Raw genomic sequence first — 5,000 nt, 5'->3', positions numbered from 1 at the left:
CTGTACCAGTTTATCGCTTAACCTAACTGTGGCTGTACCAGTTTATCGCTTAACCTAACTGTGGCTGTACCAGTTTATCGCTTAACCTAACTGTGGCTGTACCAGTTTATCGCTTAACCTAACTGTGGCTGTACCAGTTTATCGCTTAACCTAACTGTGGCTGTACCAGTTTATCGCTTAACCTAACTGTGGCTGTACCAGTTTATCGCTTAACCTAACTGTGGCTGTACCAGTTTATCGCTTAACCTAACTGTGGCTGTACCAGTTTATCGCTTAACCTAACTGTGGCTGTACCAGTTTATCGCTTAACCTAACTGTGGCTGTACCAGTTTATCGCTTAACCTAACTGTGGCTGTACCAGTTTATCGCTTAACCTAACTGTGGCTGTACCAGTTTATCGCTTAACCTAACTGTGGCTGTACCAGTTTATCGCTTAACCTAACTGTGGCTGTACCAGTTTATCGCTTAACCTAACTGTGGCTGTACCAGATTATCGCTTAACCTAACTGTGGCTGTACCAGATTATCGCTTAACCTAACTGTGGCTGTACCAGATTATCGCTTAACCTAACTGTGGCTGTACCAGATTATCGCTTAACCTAACTGTGGCTGTACCAGATTATCGCTTAACCTAACTCAATTTGTCCCTTAACCTAACTCAATTTGTCCCTTAACCTAACTCAATTTGTCCCTTAACCTAACTCAATTTGTCCCTTAACCTAACTCAATTTGTCCCTTAACCTAACTCAATTTGTCCCTTAACCTAACTCAATTTGTCCCTTAACCTAACTCAATTTGTCCCTTAACCTAACTCAATTTGTCCCTTAACCTAACTCAATTTGTCCCTTAACCTAACTCAATTTGTCCCTTAACCTAACTCAATTTGTCCCTTAACCTAACTCAATTTGTCCCTTAACCTAACTCAAGTTGTCCCTTAACCTAACTCAAGTTGTCCCTTAACCTAACTCAAGTTGTCCCTTAACCTAACTCAAGTTGTCCCTTAACCTAACTCAAGTTGTCCCTTAACCTAACTCAAGTTGTCCCTTAACCTAACTCAAGTTGTCCCTTAACCTAACTCAAGTTGTCCCTTAACCTAACTCAAGTTGTCCCTTAACCTAACTCAAGTTGTCCCTTAACCTAACTCAAGTTGTCCCTTAACCTAACTCAAGTTGTCCCTTAACCTAACTCAAGTTGTCCCTTAACCTAACTCAAGTTGTCCCTTAACCTAACTCAAGTTGTCCCTTAACCTAACTCAAGTTGTCCCTTAACCTAACTCAAGTTGTCCCTTAACCTAACTCAAGTTGTCCCTTAACCTAACTCAATTTGTCCCTTAACCTAACCCACGTTGTCCCTTAACCTAACTCAAGTTGTCCCTTAACCTAACTCAATTTGTCCCTTAACCTAACTCAATTTGTCCCTTAACCTAACTCAATTTGTCCCTTAACCTAACTCAATTTGTCCCTTAACCTAACTCAAGTTGTCCCTTAACCTAACTCAAGTTGTCCCTTAACCTAACTCAAGTTGTCCCTTAACCTAACTCAAGTTGTCCCTTAACCTAACTCAAGTTGTCCCTTAACCTAACTCAAGTTGTCCCTTAACCTAACTCAAGTTGTCCCTTAACCTAACTCAAGTTGTCCCTTAACCTAACTCAAGTTGTCCCTTAACCTAACTCAAGTTGTCCCTTAACCTAACTCAATTTGTCCCTTAACCTAACTCAAGTTGTCCCTTAACCTAACTCAAGTTGTCCCTTAACCTAACTCAATTTGTCCCTTAACCTAACTCAATTTGTCCCTTAACCTAACTCAAGTTGTCCTTAACCTAACTCAAGTTGTCCCTTAACCTAACTCAAGTTGTCCCTTAACCTAACTCAAGTTGTCCCTTAACCTAACTCAAGTTGTCCCTTAACCTAACTCAAGTTGTCCCTTAACCTAACTCAAGTTGTCCCTTAACCTAACTCAAGTTGTCCCTTAACCTAACTCAAGTTGTCCCTTAACCTAACTCAAGTTGTCCCTTAACCTAACTCAATTTGTCCCTTAACCTAACTCAATTTGTCCCTTAACCTAACTCAATTTGTCCCTTAACCTAACTCAAGTTGTCCCTTAACCTAACTCAATTTGTCCCTTAACCTAACTCAATTTGTCCCTTAACCTAACTCAATTTGTCCCTTAACCTAACTCAATTTGTCCCTTAACCTAACTCAAGTTGTCCCTTAACCTAACTCAAGTTGTCCCTTAACCTAACCCACGTTGTCCCTTAACCTAACCCACGTTGTCCCTTAACCTAACCGACGTTGTCCCTTAACCTAACCGACGTTGTCCCTTAACCTAACCGACGTTGTCCCTTAACCTAACCGACGTTGTCCCTTAACCTAACCCACGTTGTCCCTTAACCTAACCCACGTTGTCCCTTAACCTAACCCACGTTGTCCCTTAACCTAACCACGTTGTCCCTTAACCTAACCCACGTGTCCCTTAACCTAACCCCCGTTGTCCCTTAACCTAACCCACGTTGTCCCTTAACCTAACCCACGTTGTCCCTTAACCTAACCCACGTTGTCCCTTAACCTAACCCACGTTGTCCCTTAACCTAACCCACGTTGTCCCTTAACCTAACCCACGTTGTCCCTTAACCTAACCCAACACGCGATCTAGTGTCTAACCCACGTTGTCCCTTAACCTAACCCACGTTGTCCCTTAACCTAACCCACGTTGTCCCTTAACCTAACCCACGTTGTCCCTTAACCTAACCCACGTTGTCCCTTAACCTAACCCACGTTGTCCCTTAACCTAACCCACGTTGTCCCTTAACCTAACCCACGTTGTCCCTTAACCTAACCCACGTTGTCCCTTAACCTAACCCACGTTGTCCCTTAACCTAACCCACGTTGTCCCTTTGCCTAACATAGTTCACTGCTCGGAATCTCTGGTGTCGTTGTTATCCTCATGTAGATGTCTTGCGAGTGTTGCTTACTTTCCACATATTCCTGCTATCCACTGTCAATTGTACTGCAATAGGACTATATCGCCGACCCCCCCCCTCCCCCCCCTCTGTCCCCCTCTGTCCCCCTCTTTGTGTCTCTGTCCTCTCAAGCTGGTCGGTCTGGCGTTTGAGTGTTAAATGAGCCTCGCAGCTGTTCAGTTGCATTCAGATGTCGACGCCCTCAGTGTACGTCGTGGTATGGTCTGTGTCCATTGTCCGCTGATGTCGTACGCGTAACCCACACGCTGTACCGATCATCGGTCGTTACGTACAGAGTGAAGTAGTGTGATACGTGTGACCGTACGCTGGCTGTGCCCAACGGTGTCGAATCTCAATTTCCATATGTTGTGCTTGATGCTACTTGTCTCGTCTCCCAATAACAGCTAGGTTGCACTGTGGTACGCCGTAGAGGCGTGTGGGAGGAACGTACGAACGCATTGTATGTCACCCTGGGTCGCTGGGGGTGGTGGTGCGGTGAGTCAGGTCAGGTCAGGTCAGCGTGAGCCGTCTGATGTAGTGACGCGTGTATTCCGACTTTGTCGTATTGCCTCACACAAAGTGCTACCCTGGTGGACCGCGTTCCATATCTGGGACATGCCGCAGATGCCGGTTGACAGTGGATCGCGGAAGGTACATCGCATACGTGCGCGGGCCACCTTCCACGTGTTCTCTTCTGCACATGTCGCAGTGTGTATGTGGTCTGATGTAGCGTGTCGTGACACATGACATCCTGGCATGCAAGAATTGTTGAATTCGCAAATGTAGGTGGACATCTACGTTTACTGCCCAAGATACGCAAATGAACTGGAAATCCGTTGTTGAGCGGTTGTTCACGCTGGAGGTGAATCTGTGATGGCGACGATCGGTACAGCTATTAACCGGTTGTTTCAGCGGTACCCGCCACATCCACACGCGTGACTAGGCCCATGTGGGTATGAAGCGATACGCGGCGGTGGCTTGGTGGGACTGTTCCCGGCCGGTGAAGGGGGGCCGCCCGGCGTGTTGGCCGCGCGCTGCGTGGGCGCACGCGCAACAGGCGGCTGGTGGGGGGCGCCGAGTGGCAGGAGCGCCAGCCGACGGGCCCGGCAGGCGGCGCAGCTACGCTGCGGCGCACCCTGCACGCGGCGCCTGGCGGCCAAAGTTGGTTCAGCCGAGCCCGGTGCGAAGCGCGGTGGACATCTGCAGTGTGCTGGTCTGATTGAGGACTGTGTGCGTTGAGGATGCGCCGCCGCCTGGCACTCGGCGCCGCGACGCCGTCTGCTGCTCGGTCGCCCCAGCGGTTCTCGCAGGTGGTTTGTATCGCAGTTGTGCGGACGTGTTGGCGCGTGCGCTGTGCTGGGAGAGTTCGCTTCTGCACCCAAGTGGGGCTTTGCCCTTGTGTGGCGCTGGCGTTGGAGCTGCCGGTCACCATAGGTGGCGCGTGTTGTCTCCCGCCGGCAATGCCACGACAGCACGCTCCCGGGCCTCTGTCGGCAGCGGCAAGCTCAGTTGGGAGCAAGGGTGTTCGCACTAAAACCGTCTACTCGCCTAACTCCGGGCGATTGCGCCTCTCTCGAAACCGACCAAGTACCTAGGACGGCGCTGCGCGCCGCCGGGACCTGAGAGGGTTTCGAGGTGTATCGTGCAGGGGAGCTCGGCCTCCTCCTGTTTGCAGAATAATTGAGCGGACGCTTGCGTGTTCGCGCGGGCCCCCGGGACACACTCCCGGGCGGCCGGCTGCTCAGCTCTAGTTGACGCAGCTCCCTGGTTGATCCTGCCAGTAGTCATATGCTTGTCTCAAAGATTAAGCCATGCATGTCTCAGTACAAGCCGCATTAAGGTGAAACCGCGAATGGCTCATTAAATCAGTTATGGTTCCTTAGATCGTACCCACGTTACTTGGATAACTGTGGTAATTCTAGAGCTAATACATGCAAACAGAGTCCCGACCAGAGATGGAAGGGACGCTTTTATTAGATCAAAACCAATCGGATTGGCTTGTCTGGTCCGTTTGCCTTGGTGACTCATCTGTCTCGCGTGTGT

The sequence above is a fragment of the Schistocerca gregaria genome, unplaced genomic scaffold, assembly GCF_023897955.1.
Source record: "Schistocerca gregaria isolate iqSchGreg1 unplaced genomic scaffold, iqSchGreg1.2 ptg001414l, whole genome shotgun sequence".
Taxonomy (NCBI): Eukaryota; Metazoa; Arthropoda; class Insecta; order Orthoptera; family Acrididae; genus Schistocerca; species Schistocerca gregaria.
The sequence above is the reverse complement of the archived record's forward strand: the minus strand, read 5'-3'. Positions refer to the sequence as shown.